The sequence below is a fragment of the Helicoverpa armigera genome, chromosome 5, assembly GCF_030705265.1.
Source record: "Helicoverpa armigera isolate CAAS_96S chromosome 5, ASM3070526v1, whole genome shotgun sequence".
NCBI classification, from domain to species: Eukaryota; Metazoa; Arthropoda; class Insecta; order Lepidoptera; family Noctuidae; genus Helicoverpa; species Helicoverpa armigera.
Window position 1 is genome coordinate 4,030,151 of NC_087124.1, and position 13,579 is coordinate 4,043,729.

A 13,579-nucleotide genomic window follows, 5' to 3' on the forward strand; every position below is an offset into this window, starting at 1 on the left:
TCCTAATATTAAGCTAGGTAGATTGATCAGAACAATACTCTACATTCTACATCAATCACACTAAAAACGAGTAAGCTTGATTGTATAGTAGTAAGTATTAAGTTATCTATAATCTATGGTAGCTTTAGATGAATGTTTGGACGTCTGCTGTTACTCTAATATGCTAAAACAAAACAACCTATTTTGATGGAACTTTTCAGTATCCAGAATAGCATACAGGTCAACTCTATTAACGCCTGCCTGTTTCCTTAGGACACGGTAGAATCCGCGGGTGGAAGCTAGTCTATCACAACACATGATAACACAGTTCCGCGGTTGCACCACTGCGGGGATGTTCGAGCGAGCTGGTCTTCCTGGATGCGCGGCGTTCCGCTGCCTCACGTGATTACATTAGTTCACCTTCCTCTGTGAACATCTAAGTGTTGTGCTCCAGTTTTATTAATTGGATTGTGTTGAAGTAAGTTCCTAGGCTCTCGTCAAAATCGTGAAAATCTAGGAAGTGTAATGTTTGCAAAATAATGCCTTTCTGGGGTCAAAACGTCTTAAAATACCTGTCTTTTTTCCTTCGATATGCTGATTCAGGTCTAATCATTTTTCCGCTCTAGCCGAGATCTATATAGCAATAGATGGGCGCAATAAATTTGCAATGTTAAGTTGTCTTTAACATATTACACGGAGGAAGCATTTTCGACGCATCATATGGGCATCATTCACCTGCCTCTATTCTAATTTTTCCTGACAAGTGACATTATTTCCAGCCATATCGTAGGAAAGTGAATAAAATAACACATATTTTGTAACATAACAGTTGCTCAGTAATTTAACATTTAAAATATAATTATCGTACTTTCGAAGCGTGAAAACGAAAACATTGAATGAACAGCGAGTGTTGCAACGTAAACACTGTATAAATACATTATCTATTATTATTATTAAAGTGCTTTGGCTGTAGAAGGTTACTTGTGCATTATTTATACATAATTTTGATATTGCAACACTGTCGATGATTTCTCAATGCGTAAGATGAAATTCGTTGCCAGACGTCCCGAAATGTTTCCAAATAGGTTGTTGATCTTTTATATTAATAGTATTGTGTTTTATTCATTGGCACTTGAACAGATTTAAGGTATAATTATTATAGTAACTATTTATAATACCTACTTCTTTCTTTAAATATCATCATATACAGAGTGATCTATCTAAAGAAATGTCAGAAGAGTTTACAACCTTATTATTTTCCGACATTTATTTAGACGTTTTTTTTTTTATAAAAAGACACTAATGCTTTGGCAAAGAAAAACCCATAACATTATCAAAATGAGAACAAATCTGTCCTTGACCGGAACTGTGAAATTACTACTTATAATGATTATACACATTCTCACATACACTTCTTGCATAACACTGCATTAAAATATAATTAGACTCAAATACAGCGTATGACACAACAAACTTATTCTTAGATCATTATGTACAACAAAACCACAGTTAAGTAACATTTATGTTGAAAAAATTGGTTCGATTTGATTTGTTTTCTCTATACTTAGCTGTTTCCAGGTTTCACCCACGTCCTAAGCTAGTTGTAATAAAAAATACTTATCATGTTCCATATTGTGGTGGCGTAGTGGTTAAAGATCCTAGAGTTCGATTTCAGGTGAGGCAAGTATCAATGTATGTTTTCTAAGTTAGTTTTTCTATCTAAGTGGACCTTGGACACAAGTAACTGAGCAAAAGTGAAGAAAAACCATCTTGAGAAAACGGGCCCTAAAGACTGAAGTCGTCAATCCGCTCGCAAAAACCATACAGTGAGATTTATTCCGATGTATGTCTTTCAGCAATATTTATTTATTTGCTTATTAGAAGGTACATTTTATGTTCTTAAAAGTACAAAATGTCCAACAAAACTGTAACACAACAGTTTGTCTGTTGGATACCATCTTTCTCTTAGTTGTAGGTAAAGCCTATCTCGCCAACAATTTGCGTCCAAATACCAAATGAGTACAAAACTCCAAAAATTCTTAATGTCCTGTCTTCTTTCTTACAATGTCGGTTCATAGCTTGGCTTAGAAACTACAAAACATTTGATGGCAGAGATAATGAAGTCGTTAACCTAAATGTTAAGTAATACGTTTGCACGAAACACAGACAAACAATTTGTACGGCAAGGTTATTCGATGAAATGCAGTTTGCACATTGTATGGTGCTCTCTTTTACAAAATCTTACGTACTTTGCACCTCTGAAGTGGACTACTAGGTACAGTAACTTCACGGTAGTCAAATTCAAAACAAAGCGCTGATAAAGTTCTTGTCAAATTAATTTGCAGGTCTGAAGTAAGTTATTTGACGCTTCGTTCGCTACAGTTGTGTGTTTTGTACTTCCTTTCTCATGGGAACTACTCTGATTACCCGGTTAAAAACCATTCTCGATAAATGCGTTAGGAACACAATAGTTATTTGTTATACAAGAGTGCAAATTTGCTTTTTAACCGCGTGCTCAATTTTGATGACCGAGCAAGCGAAGGATTCTAAAATTGAAACACGAGCGTAGCGAGTGTTTCAATAATTAGAATCCTGAGCGATACCTAGCGAGGAAATCAAAAGAGCACAAGGTGAAAAATCTTTGCACTCGAGTGCAACACGTAACTTTTCATCCCACCTCATCGAGGAAATTACTACTTGCAAAAAAACAAAATGGCGCGCACATATGAGTATCAAATTAAAAAGAAGGGCATGTATTTAACGCGGCGACTAAGTAAAACGAATATAGGTTTAAAAAAATAATAGAGTGGGTACCATTTATGTGTTGTACCATTCATTTATTAATGGGTTGGCAGCTAATAGGGAGTATCATAATAAGTAAAAGGTAGCATATTAAAAAATCAGTTATGAGGTCCGTTTTAATTTAAACTAGCATCAAGTTTTTCTTTTGGCAACTGAATTAATATCTAAGCGAAAACTTAATGATGACAATAAAATAGAAAATGGGCATTCATAAATAATACTAATCAGGTTCTATTTAAAATTGTTTGGGTGAAGAATAAATATAAACTAGCTCATATTATCAATATATTGTGCGACTTTTTAATAGCTTTAAATAAACTCTAAAATGGCATGAAGAAAAAATATTTTGCGGCTGTTATTTTCAAAATTATAGGTGAATAGCATGGAAGTAAGCATGCAACATGCAGCAAGCATGACTTCTGTCACCACCGCAGCTTCAGCTTGCTGGCCGGCGGTGCCGGCCAGCCTCAGCCGCGGCGGCGAGCGTTAAGACTACCTGCGCCTCAGCTCGCAGGTCGCCTCGCCCCTCCGCGCCTACGCGGTTTTGAATTGCACTCTAGGGGTAGGGCAGACAAGACTACGTGGAGTCGGTTTTGCAGTAATTCGTTTTCGTCACTAACTTCAATTTTTAATACAAAGTTTTTTTTTAATTGAAGGTTATAAATGGCAATTATGCTAAATAAAATGAATCCAAATTAAATTCTACCATCTTCATAGTGCGCCAAGTGAGATAATACCACCGCACCTTCGCCGTTTTCATGAAATTATGATAACAAAATATTAATAATTAACTCATATTCCTTTTTATGGTACTCCTATTAATATTTAGAGCTATCCACAAAGCGAAGCCTGAAACTGGGTTTTTAGTCGGCACGAAATAGTTGGTAATATGTTATCTTTGCCACCCAACTAACATTATTAGTCGCCAAGTCATTATAAATAGCTCCTCACCTAATATTTCAATTGACTGGTATAGTTTATTTGCTACCCAAACGCAGCTGCTAGTTTTTAGTTTTTATAACACCCTTAATTTTGAACCTTAAATATAATAGTCGCGAAAATATTAAATCGCTGGCAAGTTATTTTATTTGTTGCAAACATTAATTTGTCGACTTTTAAGTTATTAGTCACCCGGAAAATAATAAGCCAAAAAGAAGTACCTACCTTTTAAAGTTCATTTATTTGAAAACTCAGTTTAAAAATTAAACGAGGTTAAAAATCTATGTAAAAACAATCATAAAAATTACTTAATTAATTGAATAATTATTATTTTAAGCAGTATTTTATTTGTTTAATATGTATTTGTTTGAAAAGTCTTATAAAGATTGTCACAAATGGATTGTTGCACACGATGTTCTAAATTCAAATCACTTTGCCGCTCTAGAGGATAAAAACGGCTTTTGCGCTCAGATATCAAAGGGTAAAACTACTCTTTCCGAGATGGTGGGATGAAAATGTTTTTTTCAAATTAGTCCAGCAGCCTCTAAGATTACTTCAAACAAGAAAAAACATATTTCACCTGTATGCATTAGTAGAGATTTGTTAATTATATAAATCGTGCAGGCAATTTAAGAAAACACTAGAACAGTCAAAATAACAACTTTATAATTTTTAATCACATAAGATTACAACAAGATTGATTTGTGATTAAAAATTTTAATTAAAGCGTTTTACTTTGAAATACAAACGTGTGAGACTAATTGCAAATCAATCAAGACATCGTTATTTTTAATTATTCTGTAATTGCTATACATGGCGATTAATGTTTTTTAACAAACCTACTTGCTGGTAAATGCCTTGTTAATAAGATGTTAGACATTCTTATCTATACAGTTCTACACATCTTATACTTTTCGAAAACGCGTTGTTTCGATTATGATCCAAAAAGGGATATTTCGATAGATAAGTACAATTAAAGATTATTCTTTTGTTAAATTCAGATTTAAGCTTTTGCTAGCTAATTCATCAAAATTAATCCCACAGTAGCTTTTGTAGATAAAAATGGAACATTCTTACTTCCATGCAAGTCGACTTATCCCATCTCTCTATAACCTAAAATATCTCTCAACTCTCCCGCAGTCGGGTAACAGCAAGACAAACATTAAAGGTGAGAGAGGTATAGGGGCGCTGCGCGAGAGTTGAGCAACCATCATTGGTCAAGGCGATCTGCACCTCTTGACATATCGCACGAATTGCCAACACACAAATATCTATGAAGGATCCATTTGCGAAATGAGATATAATGTAGCATCACTACTTATTTCCACAAAGGGTTCAGTAGCGCTTCTTTAGTATGTTGAATGTTGATCCATGTTTCGTCATATAATGGTTCAAGCCCGGCGAATAGATTACTTCCTAACTTGGGCTCTTGGGCTCAAAGACAGTGTACAGCATGATATAAGGCTTTTTCTCTCTTTCAAGGATGTTAAAAAGAAACCCTTTGCAGTCCTGCGCAAGTGCTCAAAAGACTGACAACCCTATACCTTGCTGAAACCGACCTGGAAACTTTGGAAGCAAATAGGTAAAAGAGACAAAAAAAGTTAGACAATAAGTACAACCCATTTGGTTTATCTGCGTGAATTACTAGACACATTATCCCCTAACTTAATCGCTGACTACACCGACCATCCACTACAAAATACCTACCTGTGAATATTGTAAGGTACATTTTGAGTATTTATAGGTACCTATTCCTGATTGCATGATCTCTAATAACCTCTCTTTAAGCGAACACCTTGGAACTGCCGACCCCATAAGAAGCAGAGCTTGTTAATTGACAATAAATACGAGTGACCTTCACTGGGTCGTCAATCTACCGGCTCCTATGTTATAGAATGGCAATACTTTATGAAATACTAAAGTAAATGCTACTTTTCTGGATGTTTCCATCGAATATTGTATTAATTAAAAGCGTACTCTTGATGATCTTAGCAATTGTTTAATTGTTGACAGACGACATGCAGGTAACGTCCACATTGACATTGAGTGGTGCGATTATGGATTTGTAAATGGAATCCACAAATTCATACAAACTTAATTCTTCAAAGAGAGACCAAATTACGTACTCAAGCAACTCCAGATATTGAAAGTGTAAGGTGAACAATTTGCAAAGACGAATCATCTATGAGATAAGACTATGAAATCAGCATATTTAGTACATTAAATCGGTAAGCGGAAAAGTGATTATTTAATTTTATTAGCGATTATTATTTTTTTCGTAGTAATTATTTTTATTAGCTTTTGGCCTTCTTTGAATTGCCCATTTTTAGTCAGACATCTAGATTTCTAGAACATACAGTCTTGAGTCTATCATATTTATCATTAGCTAAACCAAACCAAGGTTCCTCAGGTTGTTCCCCCGCCGCCTCAGCCGGACAGAGGATGCCAATATCTAGGAACTGCGTGTGCGCAACCTACGATTATACCAGTTTCTATCTTCCGCTATTTGCAACCGATAATCAAATTAAAACAAGTGTTTTTTTGTAATTGCTGGTGAGTAATATTTGGGTTCGGTTAAAGACTGAATAAACCACGTTACTGGCGATAAAATGGCGTGAAGGGATATCAGCGGTCACGGTGACTTTTCTGACTAAAGAGACCAACCAGGTGCGCTCTCTATTCCTTCACTCTCACCGCCGCAAACATACCATACCAAGACAGCACAATGGGTCGGACATCCTATACGACCGGGGAGACATCAGGAATACCGACATTTACGTGCTCTCCGATGCATTGGTATACCAATCACCAACTTCCAGACTTCGAGCAATTTCATGTGAAAAACTAAATTGAAATACACACCTAGGCAACATGTTTGGAAAGTTGAAAATCCGTTTACAGAATACAATTTTCATTCATCCCAAGCAGTAACAAAATTTCAATAGCACCTGAAATAAACATGCAAAAGCCATTGTATAACATGTATTGTGTCGTCTGTAGGTTCATATAACCTCCATTATATTAAAATTATATAAAGCATGTAACACTAATGGACTATGTCACGCACACTGAGTGAGTTGCACCACAGGCGTAGTTAATGCTATAGTTAAGATTAATTTTAGCAGTAACTATAACGATGACCACAGAACTTTACAAATGTTTGTTGCACCATGATTTTTTTGTTAACAGTTAACGCTAATGGGGTTGACAGTATAAAAAGATAAATTATCCCTAAAAACTGACGGGGAAAATTATTTGTTATGACAACACTGTGAGCCTTATGTCAAATTTATTTTCACGAATCTCGTTTCGTGAGGTTAGGTTTGTGTTATTATAACCCAAAACAAAAATGTGAAAGACTGCCAAGTTCGATAATATGGGAATGCTTCGCCTATAAAAGAAGTGAGATCTGAATAAGTACCAAGTTCCATACACATACCTCAGTTAAAAATAGTTACTTTTTAATGATGTTACTTGGCAAGTTTTCATACACCTTGTTATAAACCTACTAAACGCAATGAATCAAGTATTTAATTTTCTATTAAAACTTGCCAAGTAATCATCATTAAAAAGTAACTATTTTTAACTGAGGTATGTGTATGGAACTTGGTACTTATTCAGATCTCACTTCTTTTATAGGCGAAGCATTCCCATATTATCGAACTTGGCAGTCTTTCACATTTTTGTTTTGGGTGGGATTTCATTTATTTTTGTAAGGTTGTTTATTTTATTTTTTTCTTATGATGAAGTTAGTTAAAGAAATGTCTCATTTATACTATTTTTTAGATTTTTTAATATGCACTATGTTTCTTACAAAGAAATGATCTAGATTTACTAAATGGACTAGATTTACCAACTGACTGACATGACATGTTATCATATATTATGTTCGTGGATCAAAGTTACACATTCGTTATTTTCGAAAGTGATTCATACTTGGCCGTTTTCAGATTTTTACTTTACTTTGACTAAATACAAACCTTTGTACCATTCGAAGATATATTATATAAATATAAATAAATTTAGTTCGTTTTAGGTCCTTAGGGGTATAAATTTACACCGGGTATAAAACACCTTCGTTATTTTGAAACCGACTCACACTTGGCCATTTTTAGATTTTTCCCTTTACCTTGACATAAAGACCTACCTCCATGCCAAATTTCAAGTCAATACGACCATTAGTTCCTTAGGGGTATAAATTTACACCGGGTATAAAACACCTTCATTATTTTGAAACCGACTCACACTTGGCCATTTTCAGATTTTTCCCTTTACCTTGACATAAAGACCTACCTCCATGCCAAATTTCAAGTCAATACGACCATTGGAAGTGGTCTAGGTTTTTGATGAGTGAGTCAGTGAATCAGTGAATCAGTGAATCAGTCAGTGAGTGTATAGTAAAAATAGCGATTTTCTGACGTCAATATCTCAAGACCTACAATAGGTATATTAATGAAATTTTGTATTTTAGATAAGTGAGGGGGTCTCAACAGATACTAGAAATTTGATATGCGTAAATAAAATAGATTTTGAGTTACAGGGGGGTCGAATTTGGCCCGAAATGGTTCGTGTAATATAACCCACGGCCGGTGTGTCGCCTTTTTTGCTCGAACTTGGCGGACACACTGCCGTGTGTCTAGATTGTTGTGTTTTTGTTGTGTCCGTCTGTTTGCCGAATCAAGCACGGATATTGTAATAGTAATAATGGATGACTTCAAGACAAAGTGAGTTTAATTTTATGTTAAATTTATTATACCTGATAAAAAGTGCGCCACTACATTAGTACATTATAACTTTTAGCCTATGCAAGTTAAATCAAGCGTGTTTTACTTAGGTCCTATATAAAATAATATCTCAGTCCACACTTTTTATTCATACAACATTGTTTAGAAAATGTTTTATTTAATTGTTCATACAATAAATAAAAAAAAACTATGTGAAATAACATAATTAAACATCCATATGAAAAATTCATGGTATATTCCTTACTGCCTATTGTTATTTACCACATTGAATAAAGTATTTGTTATTTTACAGGGAAAGAAGTGTCAATTTTACTAAGGAAGAGATTAGTCGATTGCAGATACTTGTAGACAAATATAAAATGTACTTATGTGTAAAAAAACTGATGGGAGTAGTACAAAACAAAAAGACCATGCATGGCACTGCATCGCAAAGGAATTTAATGCTGTTGGTCAAGTACCTAGAAACATGAAGCAGCTAAAATATAAATTTGAAAATATGAAAAGATCTGCAAAGAAGGTAATTCTACCTACTTTCCGCTGCTTGGAAGTGAACTAATCTCACCTTCTAAAACATGAATCAATTTATGTCTAATGTTATAACAAAGAAATTATATTTTGCAGGTAGCAAGTAGAGAACGTCAGGAAATGAGACGCACAGGTGGAGGAAATCCTCCCTCACTTCCTCCAGATTCAGAAGATGCTACTGATTGGTTAAGATCCATTATGTCTGGATCTATTGATGGAAATGAGGCTATATATGATGATGACATTATTTCCCAAATTCCATTGTTACAGTGAGTAAATTATTGCAGATTATAAATAAGGTGTAAAGGAGATACTATAAAATATATTCTTTTTTTTCAGATTCCCATAATTCACAAAGATAAGGATTTTGATGAAATTCCTCCTATACAAAAAGTAATGAGGGTTTGAATTGTTAAAGATAATTTGATTATTTTTAGACCCTGTTATCTACATATCATCACAAATATTTAGTGATTGTGATAAAACTTATAAGTACTAAGCTTGTAGGTTTAAAAATTTTAAAATAAATAAATTGCACTATTTATTCAAAACTATTTGCCACCAATCTGCTGTTTAGATTTAGTAATAAATTGAAAAGATTAATAATAAAAGCAATGTTTTACAGAAAGTGAAACTAGACACAAATACTGATAGTGAAATTCAACATGACATGCCCAATATACTCAAGGTATTTATGTATTCCAAATTATTTAATATGTATTTGGATTAGATGCATTAATTAATTATATTAACTTGTTTGCAGGATGTTGTAGTCAACACAATTATTACAGATCAAGACAAAAGTTTTGATAATGTTGAAAATATTGTCCCAGATGAAGTTTTTGATGCTAGTGCCCCACATTCATCACTAAAGAGACCAGTAGCACCACAACTAAGTCGTAAGTATTTTTAAATGACAATCTATAGCCAAACTTTGTACTTACATACATAGATAAATATATAACAAAAACACCAGAGTTCACCACAAGTGTTTTTCCTTGGTGGTGATCGAACCCACACCATCTAGTACATCAGCAGGGTTACCACCGACTGCGCTAATAGGCCATTTAATTATTGAGTGTGTAGCCTAATATTTTATTTCAATTTTAGGTATCATAAAGAAAAAACAAGGGAAGAGTGAAAATATCATAAAACAAGCACTAAGGGAAAAGAAACTGACAGTTTTAGATGGCCTTCATGAGTTGGAGATGGAAAAGATAAAGTTATCTATTAGTCACCAAAATGAATTACACAGCCAGTTACTGAGGCACAATGAAGAAAAACATAAGCTTGAAGTGGATAAACTTAAACTTGAAATAGATATTTTAAGGAGAAAAAAAAATTTTAAGATACATTTTACTTTTTGTATAGGAGAAATTTCATCAAAATCCTTATCTTTCTGAATTATGGGAATCTGAAAATGCCATGCACTTTTTGTTTTCTACTGAGAAAAAAAATAAAAATGCATTTTTATTTTTGAAGTTTTTTTATTTATTCATTTAAAACATAGTCTATCTTAATGTAATCTATCAAAATAAGTATTTATTAGCATATTCCTATTATGCTCGTCATGCTGGCTAACATATGCAGAGGTCAGGTCATTGTCATCAGAATCTGATGATTCATTATCAGAGTCGTAACATGTTGGCATCGGGTCTCTCAATTTCTTGCAAATATTATATAGGACAGCCATTGCCACTATAGCACATTGGGCTCTTGCTGTATTTGTTCTGAGTTTCCATGACACTGCAGGAACCTTTTTTCCAACAACCAAAACTGCGTTCTACAATATTTCTAGTACGAATATGACTTTCATTGTACAGTTTTTCAGCTTCTGTAACAGGATTACGTAGAGGTGTTAGCAAATATGGTTTATTGGCATAACCTTTGTCTCCTAGTAACCAAAAACCATCAAATTCTCCATCTTCTAGGCGTCCCTTAATGACACTGCTGTTGAAAATATGGCTGTCGTGACAGCTTCCAGGCCATCTAGCAACTATATTTGTAATGTACATCTCAGCATTTGTGATTACTTGCACATTAAGAGAAAATACCTGTTTTCTATTTCTATATGTTTCTGCATCTGCACCACCTGGCGATTTGATTGGTATATGTGTGCAGTCTATAGTTCCTATTACTTTAGGAAATGCACATATTTCATAAAATTTTTTGGCCTCAGTTTCCATTTCCTCAATATTTTTAGGCATTGCAATCCAGTCTGTTCTTAGTCCGGCTATAGCTCTGCTCACTCGATGAATTATTCGACAAACAGTAGATTTGTGAACACCTGCAGCATCCCCAATGCAGCGTTGAAAAGAACCACATGCGTAAAATTCCAATGCCATTATTATTTGCTGCTCTGGAGTAACTGCAAAGTTTCTGAAAAGAAAAACAATATTGTTTATGTAGTTATACCTTAGTCATACATAGGACGACTCAAATATTCCCACTATAGTTTTAAAGCCTTTATTAAACAGGCACTTACTTCATGGTTCTGGTTTGGAGCAATGGTGCTAAATGAGAAGCCAGGGCTCGTGCTAAACCTTTGGAAATCCGAAATCTATCCAAGAACTCCTGCTCATTCCATTTTAGGAATCGATTAACACGTGGTTGATACACTTTTTTCTTTCGAGAATTAGGTAAATCATTATAATTTTCGTCGTCAGAAGAACTAGATTCCCATAAAATATCACGTACTAAAGACATTTTTAATTTTTTTATACTTAAATATGATAAAACAACAGAAAACAACGGACTAGGTTATTATTTTGACAAGATTTTGACATTTGTTAACTTAGCAATAACGATAACCGGCCAAAATTGACTGGTTACGGTTATCGTTAAATATGACGTCATTTTAACCATTGTTAAAATGGTGCAATCCATTATTGACTTAACCAGAGATTTGACCGTTGGTTCGAGTTTTGTTATCGTTAAAGTAAGTTGGTGCAACTCACTCTTAGAAGTCGGTTATTATTAAAGGCACTGTTAGACATGTTTAGTACTGAAACCATACGTAAGTATATTCTGTTCTGTGGGTTCAAGTAATAATAAAACCATGTTTTGATGGTTTTTTTATAACGTGAGTAATCTGTTGAGAAGGAAATAAGTAGCCTTTATTACCAATTATTTTGGTTTCGGCTTCCAGTCTTTCTAGAAGCAGCTACAAGGTACAAGCATTGACATGGAGCGACTGCCTTTCTGACTTCCTCAACCCAGTTATCTGGGCAACCCTTACCAAAGGGTTAGTACCGTAAGTACCGTTTGGTACCGTATCCTTTGGTAAAACTGGAGACTGGTCAGACTTTCAAGCGTCTGACTACCCGTAACCGAATTATCAACTGGAATATTTACCAAGAGTTTCTTGACAAAGCTTGAAAATCTAATATTACTTTAAGTATAAGAAAAGGCCATTACATTGAACTATGGCTAATATTCTTTGATTATATATATGTCTAGATGTAGCGTCGAGTGCGCGCAAGCGTGGAAAAAAATGTCAATGTACTGTTCATCGACATGAGCTTTCCCGTCAATCAGAACAGATCGTGCCGCTTAACTGTCAAAACGTATTACGCGCGCTAACTAAAATACAAATTACAGAGGTAAAATGACGACATGTGCAATTAAAGTCTGCCGGAATTATAAAGAAAGGCTAAAAAGTGCCAATAACATCACCTATCATCGGCTAAGTGACCCAGAAAATTAATATTTGTTTTTTGTAATTATGTTTACTAAATCACGCCATATTGTATCAGTGTTGCCAGTTTCTGTTTTTCATTTTCCCAACTTCACGTGTTTATGTTATGTATAAAGGATATTTTTTTAAGCATTGTGAAAAAAATAATAGGCATAATTTCTATTTTTATTGCTCGGATATACATTTTCTGATTCTCCAAAATATTATCTACTATTATTTGATTAGTAAATTATGGTAATCAACGTTACATCATTTTTTTAGAATTCCAAGTAATCCTATTGTTAGGAGTCAGCGGATAGACCGCATTAAAAAAAGCCGCGGAGATGCGATGTGGACACCAACAAAAAATACCGTAGTGTGTTCCGATCACTTACGCAGCAAGGACATGAGTACTGTCGACAAGATAGGTCGCCGAAGACTTACAAAAGGAGCAGTGCCAAGCAAGGTTCAATTTTCTATAAAATTATAGTTAAACCGAATAACACTATGTATACAAACTTATTTAATTAGTCTATTTTTTTTTCATTATTTATGGGAGAATCGTAGAAGCTGGTATCATTATTTACGTCAACGCGCAGTGTGAAATGACACCTACACGCACACATGCATGACAATTTTGTCTCTGCTTCTATGTTGGAATTGTATGGTGACACTCCATCTAGACATATATATAATCAAAGGCTAATATTATACATTATGGACGTTAATTTCTAGGTTAAGATCATATAACCTGTCATAATTTAAAAATATAATGATATATTGTAAGGTTTAACTGAGGCCAAACCACTAGAACTTAACTACACATAGGTCTAACTATATAATGTATAAAGCCTCCTTATATAAAACAATACAGGATGTATACGGAATAAAGATATTTGTGCAAATTGTACCA

General features: G+C 34.2%; 1 long non-coding RNA gene and 1 other non-coding gene across 2 annotated transcripts; one reads left to right on the forward strand and one right to left on the reverse strand.

Moving 5' to 3' along the window:
* Window positions 1-8,386: 8,386 nt before the first annotated feature.
* On the forward strand, window positions 8,387-10,315 carry LOC135116897 (uncharacterized). The gene is made up of 7 exons (XR_010276464.1): window positions 8,387-8,444; window positions 8,758-8,982; window positions 9,087-9,259; window positions 9,330-9,383; window positions 9,616-9,678; window positions 9,754-9,889; window positions 10,101-10,315. It is a non-coding gene; the product is annotated as an uncharacterized LOC135116897 (long non-coding RNA).
* Window positions 10,316-10,457: 142 nt separating this feature from the next.
* Window positions 10,458-11,949, reverse strand: LOC126053620 (uncharacterized). The gene is made up of 2 exons (XR_010276465.1): window positions 11,476-11,949; window positions 10,458-11,369 (listed from the first exon to the last, which is right to left on the reverse strand). It is a non-coding gene; the product is annotated as an uncharacterized LOC126053620 (transcript).
* Window positions 11,950-13,579: the final 1,630 nt, after the last annotated feature.